Genomic DNA, 21,620 nt, shown 5'->3' on the forward strand with positions numbered 1-21,620 from the left:
TTCAAAATCACTTTTAGCAGAATGAGAGAAGAGAGAAACTCGCCTAGAGAAGTCAAAAAGATTTCACGCAAAATGTCGAAAAAGCGGCAAAATGGTAAAGCGAAAAAAAGTTTGACGAAGTAAAAAAAATACGAGCGCAATAATAGCCGGCTGAGAAGATGAGGGCGGCTATTAAACAGTAAAAACCAAAGTGAAATTGCCGCATGTGAACAAAAAACCACGAGCGAGAAGGCGAATTTTTGTTCAAACACCGTTTTCTCACTCTACTTTAAATTTAGAGCAAAAAAATTTCACGCCGCATAACCACTCGCTTTTTCGCTCCACTTCCTGTTTCGACGAGACCAAAATCACTACTCCAATTATACTTCAGAAATCATGAAAATGAGTGAACAGATCTTAAAAAAAAGACAGCGCCCCAATACAATTCAAATTCTTTGAATTGTAAAAAAAACCAAGAGCACCGCAATATAGCTACGCTCAGCTTACAGCTTCACAGCTATAAAAAGACCCCAGAACTAATATACTTGCTATAAATTTTGTTTGAGGGCAACTAATAAGACCTTGTAAGACTTGTATGCTATAAGACAATTTTTCACAGGATCACAAGGATGGTCATACTTAAATTTATCTGTACAAAGGCTGTGCGGTGTCTTGGCCTATTTGCAATTGACGCAATGACTAGTGGTGAGTTAATAATCCTTTTGTGATTATCGTACCTTCCAGTGTGATCGGAGAGACTAGCGTAGTGTAGAGGAGTGCCCTGTTTCTTGTCAGTGGCATTGACAGAAGCACCAGATTGGAGCAGAGCTGTGACAGCTAGGAGAGAGGGCAGATTAGAGGCATAATGTAGTGAACTCCTCCCACCACTGTCCACAGCATTCAAATCACTCCCCGCTTTGATGAGCAGTTCCACGCACTTCTCATTTCTAAAAACACCTTCTAACCACCCACCATAACCAATGCAATCAACCAGCATGCAAACATTATTATTTAGCACAGATCAATTGCGTTTGTCATTGTCATGTGTAATTGCGTGAACCGCATGAAACCGACTTCAAATTGTTTTCATTCTGACAGTCAAGACTGAACTACGGCTTACCCGCTGAGAGCAGCCAAATGTAAACATGTGCGCCCTTCTCCGTCTTCCATGTCGATTTCAAAGTCTGAAACAACAAATTAGAAAGGAGGAACATTAGTAGCATTCCAGCAAATCATAGGAAGCAAACTCAGCACTCTTTCTTTCTCTTTAAGGAGGGGGTGGAAAAACTCAGACACTATGACTCTCAGCTGTCAGTAAAGTGAAGGTCAATAACTTTACTTCAAGGTCATAATTAAAAGGGTGCTCGAAAAGTACCATTTAAGCAAAGCAATGCCACAAAATTCAAGCAAAATTTTTGGAAAGTGTGACCAGGTCTGAAAGAGAAAGAAAGAGCCTACTTTCTGTTCTACAAAAGAGAAGCTACCACTGAATCCAGACTGTTAAGTGAGAGAAGTTTAACATAGATGACCAGCAGATCTTGCCACTATTAGTGAACATAAAGAGAAGTGTCAGCTCACTACATAAAACGACAAGGGAAAGCTTATCCAACACGTAATTGATCCTTCTATTTATAAGCAAGATTAAATTATTTTAAAATACGCCTTATTTTCATCATTTTAAATTTTCCATGATCTTTTTTTTAAAAAATCCTGAGCATGATATGATAGATACAACTAAGCCGGGTTGTGAACCTTATCATATATCAATACCAATTTCAATCTCCAATACAAAATATTGCACAGCAAGTCGCTAGTTTCCACCACAAGAGGTCCATAGATTCCTACACAAGTCAGGCTGGTAGATGAATTACCTTTCCCATTATGCATGTCAAATGTGTTAAACTAGAACTAGCCATCTTGTCAAATGATAATTGAGAGGGTTTTGATCTCATTAGCGTGTAACTAAGAATAGAAAGCGTCACATTTGTAACTGTCATTACTTACCCATTCTAGTGTCGATTAGAGCTGAAACCAAGCGCAACATATAATCCGTAGACACATCACCAAACAGTAGCAATAATTTTACCCAGCGCATATCACAAATTAACATGCTTACATCGTAAGAATGAAGAACTAGTAATATGCGTAGAACTGCTTTCATTCACCCGATAGATACCTTTAGAAAGAAGTAGCTTGCAACAGTCAACTCTTCCAGTGCTCGCAGCCATGTGCATTGCTGACATACCATTTTGACCACAGCTAAAACATCGAGCAACACTCGGCATGCATCTCCCAATTAACCTTCCTCAAATTGGCAAATGAATTGTTCAAAAATGATAGCTGGCATATAAGGATGGACCAATTTGATTTAACACGAAGCTAAATATCCGCTATATCAATCCACTGATCATGGTAAATTATACATGTAGGAAGCATATGCAAAAATGTTGCAAACTGCCGTGAGATAAACTTTTAGCCCGCAAAATAATCGCTCATCAAAAAGAGTTTCCTATTCTATGTTCAAAACACCTGGTATATAATCAGAAAATAGCAGCGATAGCATTGTAGACAATGGTCTCAAAAGGAAACTGAACGAAAATGAAAAAATAAAACAAACCGACTAACGTCGGACAAATTAAAAAAAAAGACAGCGCCCCAATACAATTCAAATTCTTTGAATTGTAAAAAAAACCAAGAGCACCGCAATATAGCTACGCTCAGCTTACAGCTTCACAGCTATAAAAAGACCCCAGAACTAATATACTTGCTATAAATTTTGTTTGAGGGCAACTAATAAGACCTTGTAAGACTTGTATGCTATAAGACAATTTTTCACAGGATCACAAGGATGGTCATACTTAAATTTATCTGTACAAAGGCTGTGCGGTGTCTTGGCCTATTTGCAATTGACGCAATGACTAGTGGTGAGTTAATAATCCTTTTGTGATTATCGTACCTTCCAGTGTGATCGGAGAGACTAGCGTAGTGTAGAGGAGTGCCCTGTTTCTTGTCAGTGGCATTGACAGAAGCACCAGATTGGAGCAGAGCTGTGACAGCTAGGAGAGAGGGCAGATTAGAGGCATAATGTAGTGAACTCCTCCCACCACTGTCCACAGCATTCAAATCACTCCCCGCTTTGATGAGCAGTTCCACGCACTTCTCATTTCTAAAAACACCTTCTAACCACCCACCATAACCAATGCAATCAACCAGCATGCAAACATTATTATTTAGCACAGATCAATTGCGTTTGTCATTGTCATGTGTAATTGCGTGAACCGCATGAAACCGACTTCAAATTGTTTTCATTCTGACAGTCAAGACTGAACTACGGCTTACCCGCTGAGAGCAGCCAAATGTAAACATGTGCGCCCTTCTCCGTCTTCCATGTCGATTTCAAAGTCTGAAACAACAAATTAGAAAGGAGGAACATTAGTAGCATTCCAGCAAATCATAGGAAGCAAACTCAGCACTCTTTCTTTCTCTTTAAGGAGGGGGTGGAAAAACTCAGACACTATGACTCTCAGCTGTCAGTAAAGTGAAGGTCAATAACTTTACTTCAAGGTCATAATTAAAAGGGTGCTCGAAAAGTACCATTTAAGCAAAGCAATGCCACAAAATTCAAGCAAAATTTTTGGAAAGTGTGACCAGGTCTGAAAGAGAAAGAAAGAGCCTACTTTCTGTTCTACAAAAGAGAAGCTACCACTGAATCCAGACTGTTAAGTGAGAGAAGTTTAACATAGATGACCAGCAGATCTTGCCACTATTAGTGAACATAAAGAGAAGTGTCAGCTCACTACATAAAACGACAAGGGAAAGCTTATCCAACACGTAATTGATCCTTCTATTTATAAGCAAGATTAAATTATTTTAAAATACGCCTTATTTTCATCATTTTAAATTTTCCATGATCTTTTTTTTAAAAAATCCTGAGCATGATATGATAGATACAACTAAGCCGGGTTGTGAACCTTATCATATATCAATACCAATTTCAATCTCCAATACAAAATATTGCACAGCAAGTCGCTAGTTTCCACCACAAGAGGTCCATAGATTCCTACACAAGTCAGGCTGGTAGATGAATTACCTTTCCCATTATGCATGTCAAATGTGTTAAACTAGAACTAGCCATCTTGTCAAATGATAATTGAGAGGGTTTTGATCTCATTAGCGTGTAACTAAGAATAGAAAGCGTCACATTTGTAACTGTCATTACTTACCCATTCTAGTGTCGATTAGAGCTGAAACCAAGCGCAACATATAATCCGTAGACACATCACCAAACAGTAGCAATAATTTTACCCAGCGCATATCACAAATTAACATGCTTACATCGTAAGAATGAAGAACTAGTAATATGCGTAGAACTGCTTTCATTCACCCGATAGATACCTTTAGAAAGAAGTAGCTTGCAACAGTCAACTCTTCCAGTGCTCGCAGCCATGTGCATTGCTGACATACCATTTTGACCACAGCTAAAACATCGAGCAACACTCGGCATGCATCTCCCAATTAACCTTCCTCAAATTGGCAAATGAATTGTTCAAAAATGATAGCTGGCATATAAGGATGGACCAATTTGATTTAACACGAAGCTAAATATCCGCTATATCAATCCACTGATCATGGTAAATTATACATGTAGGAAGCATATGCAAAAATGTTGCAAACTGCCGTGAGATAAACTTTTAGCCCGCAAAATAATCGCTCATCAAAAAGAGTTTCCTATTCTATGTTCAAAACACCTGGTATATAATCAGAAAATAGCAGCGATAGCATTGTAGACAATGGTCTCAAAAGGAAACTGAACGAAAATGAAAAAATAAAACAAACCGACTAACGTCGGACAAATTATTCTCGAGCAACAACCGGCGCAATTTAATTCCAGGGCCATAGCCTAGATAAATTTTTGTTTACGAGAGCAAAGCATCAAACAAGGGTCGGATTCGAAACCGCGGCCTCCGGAGTCCTCAACAGAAGTATAAAGCACTCAGCTATCCGGCCCTTGTGAGTCCCTATCCTACAATCACTTTTACTTCAGCATCAAACTTTTCTTCGGAGTGAGAGCAATTGAGATCACACAAAAATTAAGAAGAGAAGCGTGAAAAAGTCAATTGAGAATGTTCACGAACAAAAGCGCAAAAATGGTCAAGCAAAAATTTTGCATAAAAAAGGCACACACGTTTACAATAATTACCTTAAACTTCGCTCGAGAGCAATTAAAAACGATGTAAAGAAAAATTTCAGTTGATTTTACTTTGCAGAGATGTTATTTTAGAATAATGCTGGGAACAAATAAAAGGCAGATGCTTAATTGCGTGGGCACCATGGTGATTTGTGGGCACAAGGCTGATCGAAAGAAAACTTTATGAGAATTGACTGAACTTAGAAATGATTTAAACTATGATTTCTCCAACCACGATTTTAGAATAAATTGTAAAACTTCAATTTATTCTAACCACGATTTTAGAATAAATTGTAAAAAATGTGTAGTTTCTATTTGCAGCCCTAAATTAATCTTCATTTAGAGTTAAATACACAGTTGACCTCATCTTTAAATAAAGCTAGCGCAATCAATTTAAGAGAGCGCAATGGCGAGGTACTATATATATGCGACATCGATCAAAATTTACTTGTGCAAAAACCAAGCTACAAAAAAAATTGGGACAAACGGACGAAAACACGGCTAAGAACTGTCATCTATATGTGCCTATCTCTCAAAAACTCATTTCAAATTCAAAAAGTCACTAACATAACGCAGCGCATAAAAATACTCTCGCTCAAAAAGTTAGTTCACACAGCAATTTTACTCACTTTCACTATTAGGTCAAAACGCCACCTGAACAAATAGTACTTCCGGTTAAAAAAACCTTAGGAAGACCAATACTCCTCTTCGAGTAGTAAAAAAACCAAAAGCACCGCAGTGACCAAAAACCTATTCACGCCGATGAAGAAAAAATGCGCTCCAATAAAACTGAAAAACGCAAAATTGCGTACACGTTACTATACACTTAAATATTTACTAAATATAACACTTAAAAACGAAAAAATTAATTGCTTTATTAATTACACTAAGGGACAGAGTGACGAGAAAACAAAAAACGGCGGATTTTATTTAGAAAACTCACTCCAATGGTTTGCATGAAACAAGCATGAAAACTATTTGCTGCCAAAAATATTAAATGGATGAAATCTGGCTGCAATAGAAGGCCAATGAAAGTCATTAATATTGTGATTAAAAGAAAAATCAACAAGAAACAAAGACAAAACTTATTCAAAGTCGTAAAAACAAGCATGCTAGTTCGGCCTTTTTAAAAACCCAATTTGACCAGTCATTATTGAGTCCACGTGCCGAGACAACAAAAAAATTGCATTACTCCTCTATCTAAAACAAACTAAATTTTTGTTCGCCATTGAAAACATCAAAATGCGCGAGCAGCAATAATCAAGCCGTGCTGGGCTCACGAAACCTTCCAATTTTGAAGAAAAATTTGAATACTGCTAAAATGGCCAAAAAATTTGGTAAATAAATAAACTTTGCACATTAATTGTCGCTTTAAATCACAAAGAACGCGATGAAACTAAAAGATGGCCAACAAATTAATCGAACTGAAATTAATCATGTAAAAAATTAAAGAAACAGAACAAAAATCAAACGCAAAAACTATCACGAAAACCAAGACTTAAGAACCATAGCAGAAAAAGAGTGTCGTTCAAAGTTTTGAAAAAAGAAGCTAGCAAAATTTCAGTGCCATATTATTAAAAAAATCAATTGCAAACAAAAAAAATTCAAAGGAAAAAGAATTATTTTTTCCAATCGATAAATTTCAATCTAATAAAGGCGGTGTCTATAAAACTATAGGTGTTAAGGGAATGTTGAAAGAAACATGCTAGAAGATGGAAAATACAGACATTGTGAAAAAGATAAAAAAATCGCACTTCGAAAAACTAAAAAAAAAAATTAAATTGGAAACTCTAAAAACCGTTTAAAAAAATGAGGTAAAATATGATTATTTTGTTATTAAGCAATCGAGGTTTATTTCTTTTGTTATGAAACAATTAGATGGCTATCCTCCTGCATCAGTAGAAAGTGCAAAGAGCTCAACTGCGCAATAGTAAAACAATTTGAAATGTTCAAAATATGGTAAACATTTTCAATTAATTTCAAAGAGTTATTGTCAAAAACAATTCAATTTAGCAACAAAACGAAACCAAAAACCCTAATTGCGTAATTCAGTGAGTGAAAGCATTTAAAATCCATTCAGTTGAAACAGTGAGTTAAGTAAGCCAGTAGACAAGCGTAAAAATTGTGACTTATGTAAAACGAAAAACCTGAAGGTAAAGCGAATTAAAAAAAGGAGAGCGCCTAAATAATAGCCGTTGAAAAGCTGACGGCGGCAATTAAACAATAAACTTAGAAAACTTGGACAACATTCCCAAAATCGAATCAGTATGAGCACAATTTTATAAAACATAGCTGGCAAATTGCCAGAAAATAGCCGCAATAGCTTCATAGATCTGTAGTCTCAAAAAGAAGGTAAAAAGACAGACCAAAAACAATTATTTTCATTAGGGGCTGAGATGTTGAAATTTTGATTGAGAAGCTGCATAACTTAGTGCTGTTTCTATTAGTTGCTCTTAAATAACCTTCAATTAGAGTGACAAGCACTCATTTGACCTTATCTCTTTGAATTAAAGCAACGAAAAGTCAATTTCAGAGTGAGGAAGTCATTTTTGAGAGTGAGGTAAGTCACGTGTGACCAAAAATTTAATCACGCGAATGAACAAAAAAAACTAGCTCCACTAAGAGTGAAAAATGACGTCACGCAGCACGCAATTCCGTTGAAATTGCATGAACGAATGAACAAAAAGCAGACTTGAAGTGGTTGTGACGTCATATGGTCGTAACAAAAATCGTGACGACAAAAGAAAAAAAACCAAGAGAAGGCCAATAATAGCCTCAGCTATCGCTTCGCGGCTATTAAACAAAAATACCTCACGTCACAAGAGGCATCCAATTCAGGAACCAATAAAAAGAGGTTGCCATATTTACTAATTTGGTGAAGAGAAAGTCCTCTCAAAGATCCAAAAAAGAAGAAATTCGTGAATAAAGCCAAAAATTGACAAAATTGAGAAATGCGCCATTTTGCACGTGAAAAGCACTATTCGGCTCTCAAAAACATTGTGGTATCGGTTTCAGATGGCCGCATATTCATGCGACATCGATCAAAATTTACTTGTGCAAAAACCAAGCTACAAAAAAAATTGGGACAAACGGACGAAAACACGGCTAAGAACTGTCATCTATATTTGCCTATCTCTCAAAAACTCATTTCAAATTCAAAAAGTCACTAACATAACGCAGCGCATAAAAATACTCTCGCTCAAAAAGTTAGTTCACACAGCAATTTTACTCACTTTCACTATTAGGTCAAAACGCCACCTGAACAAATAGTACTTCCGGTTAAAAAAACCTTAGGAAGACCAATACTCCTCTTCGAGTAGTAAAAAAACCAAAAGCACCGCAGTGACCAAAAACCTATTCACGCCGATGAAGAAAAAATGCGCTCCAATAAAACTGAAAAACGCAAAATTGCGTACACGTTACTATACACTTAAATATTTACTAAATATAACACTTAAAAACGAAAAAATTAATTGCTTTATTAATTACACTAAGGGACAGAGTGACGAGAAAACAAAAAACGGCGGATTTTATTTAGAAAACTCACTCCAATGGTTGCATGAAACAAGCATGAAAACTATTTGCTGCCAAAAATATTAAATGGATGAAATCTGGCTGCAATAGAAGGCCAATGAAAGTCATTAATATTGTGATTAAAAGAAAAATCAACAAGAAACAAAGACAAAACTTATTCAAAGTCGTAAAAACAAGCATGCTAGTTCGGCCTTTTTAAAAACCCAATTTGACCAGTCATTATTGAGTCCACGTGCCGAGACAACAAAAAAATTGCATTACTCCTCTATCTAAAACAAACTAAATTTTTGTTCGCCATTGAAAACATCAAAATGCGCGAGCAGCAATAATCAAGCCGTGCTGGGCTCACGAAACCTTCCAATTTTGAAGAAAAATTTGAATACTGCTAAAATGGCCAAAAAATTTGGTAAATAAATAAACTTTGCACATTAATTGTCGCTTTAAATCACAAAGAACGCGATGAAACTAAAAGATGGCCAACAAATTAATCGAACTGAAATTAATCATGTAAAAAATTAAAGAAACAGAACAAAAATCAAACGCAAAAACTATCACGAAAACCAAGACTTAAGAACCATAGCAGAAAAAGAGTGTCGTTCGAAGTTTTGAAAAAAGAAGCTAGCAAAATTTCAGTGCCATATTATTAAAAAAATCAATTGCAAACAAAAAAAATTCAAAGGAAAAAGAGAATTATTTTTTCCAATCGATAAATTTCAATCTAATAAAGGCGGTGTCTATAAAACTATAGGTGTTAAGGGAATGTTGAAAGAAACATGCTAGAAGATGGAAAATACAGACATTGTGAAAAAGATAAAAAATCGAACTTCGAAAAACTAAAAAATTAAATTGGAAACTCTAAAAACCGTTTAAAAAAATGAGGTAAAATATGATTATTTTGTTATTAAGCAATCGAGGTTTATTTCTTTTGTTATGAAACAATTAGATGGCTATCCTCCTGCATCAGTAGAAAGTGCAAAGAGCTCAACTGCGCAATAGTAAAACAATTTGAAATGTTCAAAATATGGTAAACATTTTCAATTAATTTCAAAGAGTTATTGTCAAAAACAATTCAATTTAGCAACAAAACGAAACCAAAAACCCTAATTGGGTAATTCAGTGAGTGAAAGCATTTAAAATCCATTCAGTTGAAACAGTGAGTTAAGTAAGCCAGTAGACAAGCGTAAAAATTGTGACTTATGTAAAACGAAAAACCTGAAGGTAAAGCGAATTAAAAAAAGGAGAGCGCCTAAATAATAGCCGTTGAAAAGCTGACGGCGGCAATTAAACAATAAACTTAGAAAACTTGGACAACATTCCCAAAATCGAATCAGTATGAGCACAATTTTATAAAACATAGCTGGCAAATTGCCAGAAAATAGCCGCAATAGCTTCATAGATCTGTAGTCTCAAAAAGAAGGTAAAAAGACAGACCAAAAACAATTATTTTCATTAGGGGCTGAGATGTTGAAATTTTGATTGAGAAGCTGCATAACTTAGTGCTGTTTCTATTAGTTGCTCTTAAATAACCTTCAATTAGAGTGACAAGCACTCATTTGACCTTATCTCTTTGAATTAAAGCAACGAAAAGTCAATTTCAGAGTGAGGAAGTCATTTTTGAGAGTGAGGTAAGTCACGTGTGACCAAAAATTTAATCACGCGAATGAACAAAAAACTAGCTCCACTAAGAGTGAAAAATGACGTCACGCAATTCAGTTGAAATTGTATGAACGAATGAACAAAAAGCAGACGAAGTGGTTGTGACGTCATATGGTCGTAACAAAAATCGTGACGACAAAATAAATAAAAAACCAAGAGAAGGCAAATAATAGCCTCAGCTATCGCTTCGCGGCTATTAAACAAAAATACCTCACGTCACAAGAGGCATCCAATTCAGGAACCAATAAAAAGAAGTTGCCATATTTACTAATTTGGTGAAGAGAAAGTCCTCTCAAAGATCCAAAAAAGAAGAAATTCGTGAATAAAGCCAAAAATTGACAAAATTGAGAAATGCGCCATTTTGCACGTGAAAAGCACTATTCGGCTCTCAAAAACATTGTGGTATCGGTTTCAGATGGCCGCATATTCATGCGGCATCGATCAAAATTTACTTGTGCAAAAACCAAGCTACAAAAAAATTGGGACAAATGGACGAAAACACGGCTAAGAACTGTCATCTATGTGCCTATCTCTCAAAAACTCATTTCAAATTCAAAAAGTCACTAACATAACGCAGCGCATAAAAATACTCTCGCTCAAAAAGTTAGTTCACACAGCAATTTTACTCACTTTCACTATTAGGTCAAAACGCCACCTGAACAAATAGTACTTCCGGTTAAAAAAAAACCTTAGGAAGACCAATACTCCTCTTCGAGTAGTAAAAAAAAACCAAAAGCACCGCAATATAGCTCCGCTCGGCGTACAGCTTCGCAGCTAAAAATACTTTTTAAAGGGTCCTCAAAGCATCTGTAAACTATTGACTGTTTGAAATTACGGTTGTAAAGATGAAAAACTCTAAACGAGGGTATTTAACAAATTCTTATTTTTGAGCTTGCGAAAACTTATTCTCTTCAACGTACTTCCAAAATTTTATACTGCCAGCTTTTCACCACCCTTTACTTTCTTGATCTTTTTCCACTTAGAAAGGAAGCAACTATTTCACGGTTATTCTTGTTATAATTGATGTCAATAAATTGGAAACTCAAACTCTCGTTTTTGTTTTCAGTTGCACCTTATTCTTTGTAGCAAAATGTAGAGCAGACATTTCCGATGATAGGGCATGGAGCGTTACAAGGCTACAGACATAACGAAACCTTCTTGTTGATCCTCTGTAGCAATTTTTATCCCACTTACCTCCTATACTTGGCTCCACTTTCAATCAGCAGACTGACAATTTCAGAGTGACCTGCATATGCAGCCAAGTGCAGTGCCCGATTTCCATCTTGGTCTTCACACTCAAGCCACGCACCTAAATATACCCTAGAATTAAACCTGAACGATCTATTTCCAAACATAATATGTCAATACCACAAGATGAATGTTATCAAGTTACTCAGTCGGCATAGAATGGAAACGTTATTTTTAAATGAAGTGATTACATCATACACTCTGCAATTGCGTAGTGTGAACTGCAATCAAATCACTTAAAGTCATGCCTCCATACAATAACGACTTAGTAGCTTATATTGATAACATTGATATTGATATCATACTTGTAACAAAAATAATTTCAAACTTAAACCAATAGACAATTATCGGCTTTTAACAAAGGTTCTTGAAAAAGGCAAACCCGGCGATCAAAATTCCTCATAGAGATAGATATACATCACGGTCTACCACTTATTTATCCTCTAGAGCTATCCTACTTCTGCATTCAAAACGGGGTCTGAAACATTGATTGCTTTTATTTTATTTTCAGTCACTGCTATGTCAGTTTTGTAACTTCAATTTTCCTTGCTTACCATTCCTGATAAGAATTTCGCAGTGATCCAAGCGTCCAGCTAGTGCAGACAAGTGCAAGGCGGTCTGGCCATTCCTAGCCGGTTTGTTCACTTCACATTCTTCTAGGATCAACTTGGTGATAATGTCACTGGAACCCTCGAAAGGAGATATGTAATGGAGACAAGTGTACCCTCTTGCATTAGTGGAGTGTGGATCTGCATTATTCATTAGTAGTTCATTCACTGCCTGTGTGTGGTGGTTAACACACGCTAGGTGCAAAGGTGTATCACCCATTACATTCGACACATTCACCTGAAGTATTAGTATACTTTACGTCACTCCTACTAAGTCAAAATAATTCGATTTTTTTGAGAACCGCAAAGCATTTCAAGAGATGTAAGTCGGAAATTCAAAGCAGAGTCGCGTAACCTTGCTTGAAACACACACTGGAAGTTATATAATCCTGAACTTTGGAATCTGGCATATAACAACCCGGACTTGAGTCTTTCAAAGTGTCTGACGTAACCAATTAAAAAAAACATATTGTGGCATATTTGCAGTATTTATATCTATAAAAGACAAAGCCACATCATAAAGTTGATATTGTGACAATTCCACATTTAAGGCATTAAGAATGATACTCACATCACACCCAGCTTCTATAAGTAGAAGAAGAACTCCACAATGACCAGAGGAAGCCGCAAAGTGTATAGCTTGATTGCCCTAAATGAAAAATTACTCGTCAGATAATTCTTGAAACGCCACTTTAAACGCCCTTCACACCATAAGTATATGTCTCCAAAACAGTTTCTGTGAACCGCATACTTGAGGACTAGTGAGCTGAAAGGCTCTGAGAGCACTTAATGCCCGCTGAGCGCTGTGTTTATCCCGTTTTTGAGGACGAAAAGTCAACTGGGTCAGACGAAAAATCGGGTCAAGCAAAAAATTGCATTAAAAAAGACCAACAGGACCAATATGATTGCTACACACTTCGTTTGAGAGCAATTAAAAATGACACTAATTTCGGCGCACTTTTATTGAGCAAATTTGAGTTCAACTGCTTGAGTTCAATTGTTATAAATGAGGGAGAAATTTAGATCAAACAAACCGAAAACGTCAAGGGCGCAAAAGTCACTAGAAAAGTCCAAATGGTCAAGCAAAAAGTTTGCATAAAAAGACCAACACGTTTACAATAACTGCTTCAAACTTGTTCCAGAGCAATTAATAATCCGACTTACAAGAGCAATTTCGATCACCTAAAAAATCGAAAAGGCGAGCTCGAAAAAAAATCGAAAATCAAATCACTCAAGCAAGCATAATAAATGTCCGAGAATAAGAACGGTCGAGCGTTTTTATTTGCATTCCAAAAAGACACGATCATAATAATTGCTTCGAACTTTATTTGAGATCAATTATAGATTCGTATCAACTAGCAAATCATAATCGACTAATGTCGGACGATTTGCTCTCGAACGACTGACAGGTCTCTTTTCTATTGTTACCTGCCCTGCTTCAGTTCAGTCCCTGTCCGTAGGGAGAGGGGTTGTAGCCGGGCAATAACGTTAAACGCGACAGTCAGGCCAACTGACTGCTGAAACAACTGGCGAGGAAGGCCGGGGAGGGGTCGAGTGTGCGCGGCAACGGGTGGAATGAGGTAGAGTGGGGGATTAAGTGGGAGGGGTCAAACTCCCATCAAACTTCATTCGCGAGCCATTGATAGCACCAAATTTTTCACACGAAATTTCCTGTATTATTTACATATTGCAAAAAACAGCTGCAAGGACCGCGCGCATTAATAAGCCATGCAGTTTCAGATTTCTAATACAGGCTTTTTAAGTTCGAACTTTCTCAGCTACTCTGAATCGATACTAGAATTTCCCGTAACAAGAAGTTCGGCTCTGGTACCATCTAAAAGGTTCCTGATTTCATTTGAAGATTATTTTGCAATTTCATGTAATTAATTGCTTCTATAATTTCAATTCCACGTATATTTCATGCTTGTAAAATTTAGTGTTGAATCATTGCTCTATAATATTGAATGTTTTATCGAACTGATCAATGCGTGTGATTTCCAGCTTCAGTTCCATTTTAATATTTTGAATTAAAGTGACAGACTGAAATTACCTTTTTGTCCTTGAACGTTGTTTCGGCACCATTTGAAAGCAATGTTTTCACAACCTCGGGATAACCTAGACAATAGCCATGATCGTTTTTAATAATATTAGCCTGTTTCATTTCATTCAGTATTCAAAGTTCAACTCATTCAATTTAGAGGAACACTACGTACCCATCAAGGCTGCCCAATGAAGAGGTCGTCTATCTGTTCTATCGGAAGAGTTGACGTTAGCATTCTTGGTCAGTAGCAAAGACACCATCTTAACAACAGCAATAAAGTGATTCATAAAGACTTTGACATACTAAAGTTTAACTCATTCGTTAAATGGTCACCGTAGACCATAGATACAATAGCGTCCTCTATACATGTGAAGTGGACTAACCTCACTGTGTCCATTGATAGCTGCATGATGCAATGGTGTTTTGCCCGGACGGTCAGCTACGTTGATATTGGGCAAGTGAGGAATAAGCAGTTCGGCACAACCTAAACCAAAATCAATTCTCATAGAGATTTGTAAGAAGATTTGAAAGTTCGCAAAACAGTACACGAACAATCCTCAATTCGCTAACACGTTCTCAATTTTATTCACAAGAACAAGTGAAAACATAGCTGGCAGATTGCCAGAAAATAGCCGCAATAGCTTCGTAGATCTGCAGTCTAAGAAAAACAGTAAAGACATACCAAAAAAACTCCTGGTTCCATTAAAGGCTGAGGTGTTAAATTTTGATCAAGAATCTATATAACTTATTGCTGTTTCTATTAGCTGCTCTCAAATAACCTTCAATTAGAGTGACACACATTCACTTGACCTTATCTCTTTGAATTTAAAAAAAACATAGCAGGACAAGTCCTGACGTACAATTCGAAGAATTTTCATTGACTGAACAAAGAATTAGACCTAGAACGGACTATGCGTGAATTGGAAAAACCATTTCTTAAAAAAAACAGATAAAAAACAAAAAAAAAAACAGAAAACCAGTGTCAAAATGCCTCTAGCGGGAACAAAAAACCACTAGCGAGAAATGCAAATTCGATTCTAACAAAAACTAGGCCTATAATGAACTACGAATGGATTGGGAAAACTACTTGAAAAATCCAATCCAAAAAATTGAAAAAACAGTAAAAACCAAAGTGAAATTGCCGCATGTGAACAAAAAACCACTAGCGAGAAAGCGAATTTTAGTTCAAACACCGTTTTCTCACTCTACTTTAAAATTAGAGCGGAAAAATGCCACGCCGCAAAACCACTCGCTGTTTCGCTCCATTTCCTGTTTCGGCGTGACCAAAATCACTACTCCAATTTGACTTCAAAAATCATGAAAATGTGTGAACAGATCTTAAAAAAACAAAGCCGGAAGAATTCCGGAAACGACTCGAAGTGGAAATCCACTTAAATGCAATTCAACTACTCATCAGATAAAACGTGCCTCCACCAATTTAGGATTATATTGAAACCATAAAACCATAAAACAAAAAAGTAAAATCAAACCTATTAAAATATGATAATCATTTGTCATCAATCGAGACCCCAAAATAACTATCTCTATCAAAATTATTTAATCAACACAACTAGTACCTACTAAAACCACTTATGAGAAGTTTTTAAAATACTTGATGCCAAATCATGAAAAAATAAGCTCTTACAAACAACTTTGACTAAAAAACTCGAAAAAGTTAACAATTTTTTTTATATTACAAAAGCACATAAATCCAAAGAAATATTCTTTTCAGCCAAAATGGTATCCAGATGATCGCGAAACAATAGGCAAATCATAATAGGCTACGAAATTTATCTAAGGAACGGAAAAAAAAAACAAAAATTTGCAAAAAAAAAGAAAGAAAAATATTTCCAATTTTCGTTATATTTCTCAACAAAAAATTGCTTCATATCTACAAAACTGAAACTATTTGTTAACTAAAAATTTCTCAAGTAAGATGGGTCATTTCAATACCCACTTGAGGCAGTAAAACAAAACAAAACAAAATTCAAAAAATCGCAAAAATTAGCCCAAAAATCAGTAAAATACATGAAAAACCTCCGAATTAGCATAAAATTCATAACTTTCCAGAAACCTTCAAAACACTAGCAACACCAGCCTAAAATGAAAAAAAAAATCATAACCAAACCTCTTAAACAAAAAAATTGAAAAAGACCACTTTAAAATGCCGCACCTTAACAAAAAATTTCACTGGCCTACAGATTTTTTTTCACACCTCAATTTCTAGCTCTAGAAAACAGCGATATGAACAAAAAACCACTCTCTTTTAGCTCCAGTCTTCATTCTGTTTAGCAAGAGAATCACTCCAAATTTTTTGACGTGTTTCATTTCCCGCTTCAAAATTCACTCCAATAAAATTGATTAAAAACATCAGGAAACGACTCGAAGAAGAAAATTGCCCATAATTATGACTAAACAACCAGAACAACTATTGTGAACCTTGAGCCTCCACAAACGCCATAAAAAGCAAAACAATGGGCAAGTCATAATAGGCTAAGTAACTTGTATAAGATAAAAGAAAAACTGCAAAAAATAAGAAAAACGGTTTAAAATTCCTCAATTTTTCTGTCAATTTTCCTAAGAAAAAAAAATTTATACAAAGAAAACTTTAGTCAATTGGTATCTGAATAATCCTTAAGTAACAAGCTTCTATTTAAATCCCACTTAAAGCATTGAATAAAAAAAAACGGGCAAAAAATCATTAAATTTCGTCTAAAATCAGCAAAACTGATTAAAAACCTCCAAATTAGCATTAAACTCAAATTAACTACTTGAAACCTTCAATTCCTATCAAAAAACCTAAAACTAATACAATATCATAATCAACCTCATAACCAACAAAATTTGCAAAAAAAAACTGCTTGTAAAAGCCGCAAGTGAACAAAAAAATTTCGCTCGCTTAGAGAAAATTTTTTCACACATCAATTTCTCACTTTCTCAAAAACGGCGGTATGAAAAAAAAACAAATCTCTTTTCGCTACGCTCTTCAATTTTGTTCAGCACCAAAATCACTCCAAATTTTTTCACGCGTTTGATTTCCCGCTTCAAAAATTACTCCAATTAAATTGATTTAAAAAAAGGACTTCTCCAATACTCCTCTTCGAGTCGTAAAAACGACAGCGCCCCAATACAATTCAAATTCTTTGAATTGTAAAAAACAATTTCAAAGTGAGGAAGTCTTTTTTGAGAGTGAGGTAAGTCAAGTGTGACCAGAAACTCATTCACGCTATCGCTGTGCGGCTATTAAACAATGATTTAGCATGAAAGCAAAAATCATGCCACTTATAACCTCTACGCAAGGTTCTCAGAATGGATTAAGACTTCTTGCCGATGAAATTTCTCTAATGACAAAAAGTTAAATTTGATTCTGAAAACAGTGACTCACCAATGGAATTGTTGGCAGCTGCAATATGCAGTGGCGTCTGCCAGTTTTTGTCACGGGCTACAACGTCACCAGAGTGTTCTAGAAGCGCTTTCACTGTTTCGCTTGATCTGGACCGACATGCCCTGTGCAAAGGAGTCAGCCATCGGCTGTCCTTTAAATTTGGTTTGGCACCTAAAGACAGGCAAAGAATCTTGAAATGATCAGCCGATCATCAAATGGTTAACAAATTACCACACAAAAACTTTGTACAAGCGGATGGTGACACGGGAAATTAATGAAGGAGCGTTTACTACATTTAACTTAAAGATCCGTCAATCATCACTAACGTTAAAACTAAAATCTTAAGAACAAAGCAAGTGCTCATTATTGCAGCATATGAAATCTTGAACACGTCAACGCAACTTTTTCTATAATTAATCTCATGCCTGATAAAAGCAGGAGGTTTACAATCTCCGACTCTGCATTGAAGGCGGCTGCATGTAGAGGTGATCTCTTCTTGCTATCTAGAATGTTGATGTCATCTTTCTGTTTGTACAGTATGGACCGCACTTTATCCGCATCACCCAAGAAACACGCTTGCACTATCTCGGGCTAAAACGAAAGAACATAACCGACTAACTTGCTCTCAAACGACCGGCGAGCGGTTGGCTTTGTCAGTAGCTAGCTACGTTTTAGTGAGTCTAGCTTTCGCTTAATTGAAGGGGCGTAACGTGAGCGCACCGGTGGGGGCTGAGGGGGGAGGGGTCTTTGGCTGAACGGTGCCGTACGGCCTCAACGATGATGTATGTTCGCAAGGGTGGGGATTGGTGGAAGTGAGGGGGAGGGGCAATGTGGGGGGGGGGGGGGGGGGTCAACCTGTAAGACCATCACACCATAAATAATGTAAGTCTCCAAAACAGTTTCTGTGAATCGCATACTTGGAGAATAGTGAGCTGAAAGGCTCTAAGAGCACTTAATGCCCGCTGGGCGCTACCTGTTTATCCCGTTTTTGAGGACAAAAAGTCAATTGGGTCTGACAAAAAAAAATTGGTCAAGCAAAAAATTGCATAAAAAGAACACATGACAAATATAATTGCTACAAACTTCGTTTGAGATCAATTAAAAATAGTTCACAGGTAAAGGGTATCGCACATGACACGAAATTCACACTTAACTGTGGGTAAGGAAACGTAAAGATCCAACCGCAACCGATTGCATGCTGTACATTCTCAACCAGGACCAAGTTTTGTGATAAATTGTTCGACAAACTTCTTATAGATTTGTTTTGAAATTGACTTCAATATCATCCAATAATTGTGAGCATTTAACAGCGTTAAAGAAAATTTCACCCAAAGAGCACAGAAAGTTTAAGCACTCATATATTATAGAGAAAGGTAGAAAGTCGCCTCTATGACATCAAAAAAGATTAATTTATTAGCAACCGATGTCATGCTTATGTACGGACAACTTGAATGAGGCAATTTAACTGGGATCCCATGGATAGCAAATTTACTCAAAGTATACTCAGCTCCGTAACTCAAATGAACCAAATTTTCGGATTTTGTTTTTCAGTTAAGAACGTAATAACATTTGTTTCTATAGTAGTAGGCATTACACGCGGTAACGGAAATCGGATCTATTCTGTCCCCCCCCCCACCCAGTGTTTTTACGACCCCCAGTTACAAATTATGTGTTGTTATATAGCACTTTACTATGTAAGAATAATGCACGCGCGCCTATCAAAAAAATATTCCCACTAAGCTGGGGGGGGGGGGGGGAGGGATTTCTTATAGATCCAAGAAATCAATTCAGGCATTTCTTATCTACATTATTGAAATAGCATTTAAGGCGATGTCAGTTTAGCTCGTTCAATTGTTGAACCTCTCCTATAAAATTTAACCAACTAAAAGCAAGTTTTCTGCACCTGAAAAACATAGTTTCGATTAATACCCTAGTTTGTGCTTTAAAACGGGAAGCCGCAGTAAAACTTTAATAAATAGTGACGTACCTCATCTGCAAGTCGGAAACTTTCATCAGTTTCTTTGCTGCTTAAGCGAAGATTGATCATGTTGATAGGCCTCGTCAGCTACAAAACTTGACAGCATTATCTCACCAACCCATTTAAAAACTAAAATGTTAAATGAAAGCTGAATCAATGGCAATTTATAAATAATGGATTAAAAATGAAATGCTGTTAAGAGCGTTTGAAACAACAAATGTAAACAAAGAGGGTAGCATAATAGCAAAATGTTTCATTAGAGTTGTCAAGGACCAATTATACAAAATTGACACAAAGGCACAGCGAGATGCGCGCAACTTGTGATAATCTTCATACAACATCCTCATCTTATCTTTTAAACTTGATGGAGCGCATGAAAAAGAACATTGCTAAATTATTATCAACAACCAAATTCCGATACCACTCAACAAACATCCTGGCGTTAGACCCATTGGCGCTGCAGAAAAACTGCCCCGTATTATTTAAAGAGCATTTAAAAGTGTATTTACCTGCCATTGGTATCAAAAACCAATTCAAACAAGCATATTACTGAATTTTTGCAGCTGTGCACCGCTTCAGAATAAGAAAAACGTAGTTCAAGTGACGGTTCGCAGGTTTTTTAACGCAACAACTAGTTGGTTGGCTTCCGATCATGCCCTTGAAGAAAACAAGACATGCTGGACCAAAAATCAGTAACCAGATGAATGAGCTTCAAAAATAGTGAACCAGACTTTAGATAAGAACTGGCAGATAAGATCACTGAAAACAAAATCAGAGCCTCAAAATGCTACCGTTGATATCATAAAAAACGACAAAATTCAGAACATCAAAAGGCTTCACAGGTGGATCAACACCTTGCTGAATGTTGTAGCTCCACGAGTAGCATTGAATGGAAAAGTCTCGATGCCTTTCGCAGAGAAACTCATGACCACCAAAGCTATGTGAGTGTCAAACGTGTATCAAAAAGATGTACTAAAAAACTTGGGTTTAAAGGTTAAAAATTTAAATCTGACAAATTGTCAGAGAGACAAGATAGACCACTGCGGAATGGCTCCCATAGTAATGTTGTGATAATGGATGGCCGTGAACTTCCAAATTTTGTACTCGACATCCTATCGTTGGGACCTAAACACCCTGTGAGAGACAAGTTTAATGAGGTGCAGTTCCTCGCAGACGTAGACAAACTTGTACGTGAGTTACGCGAGAATAACACTGAGAAGCTTTGTGAAATTGAGGCGTCCTCAAAATGGTATGCAAAAAATGTACGCGAAACCCCATTGGATAGAGGGGTCAAAAAAGTGCATGATTACCTATAAGCCAATGATTTGCTGGCGGTACCATTTGACAAAGGCTGTGGTTTCTGTGTGAAGAATAGATGGAGCAAAAGATGAAAAACAGATCAAAAATGAAAAACAGATGATCAAAAAATGAGCTTGTGATCAAAAATGGGCTTGTGATCAAAAATGAAAAACAGATCAATAACAGCCTGCAACAATTAATGAAGCAAGGGAAAATTAGTGACAAAATTTATCAAAGACTCAGGTCAACAGGTTCGCAACCAGCGAGACTTTATGGCCTGGCAAATGTACATAAAAAAGATACACCTCTCCGACTTGTTCCTTCAATACCTGGTAGCAGCTACGAAATTTTAAACAGATTTCTGACACCATTTTTCCAGAAACTACCGGGCGCAAACACTGAAACCAACACGCAAGATGCTAGAAAAGCCTTAGAGTCTCTCACTCTTGAAGATGACGAGCAGATAGTATCTCTTGACGTAAAAAAGTTTGTACACCAACGTTCCAGTTAGAGAAGCTATAGAAATAGCTCTAAGAGAACTCTATTCAAGCAATCTAGCTCCAGATATCCCAAGGTCCGCCATGAAAAGTTTGCTAAAGCTTGCGGTGACGAATGTTCATTTCGAATGTAATGGGATCTGTTATGTGCAATCAGATGGTCTGGCTATGGGTGCATCACTGGCTGTAATACTAGCAAACGTGTGG

General features: G+C 36.6%; 1 pseudogene; it reads right to left on the bottom strand.

Annotated features, from left to right (window-relative positions):
* LOC142355295 (uncharacterized) overlaps window positions 1-19,749 on the bottom strand; it is an 82,028-nt pseudogene extending 62,279 nt beyond the window's left edge.
* Between the last annotated feature and the right edge of the window lie 1,871 nt (window positions 19,750-21,620).

The sequence above is a fragment of the Convolutriloba macropyga genome, unplaced genomic scaffold, assembly GCF_964194025.1.
Source record: "Convolutriloba macropyga unplaced genomic scaffold, txConMacr16.3 SCAFFOLD_428, whole genome shotgun sequence".
NCBI classification, from domain to species: Eukaryota; Metazoa; Xenacoelomorpha; order Acoela; family Convolutidae; genus Convolutriloba; species Convolutriloba macropyga.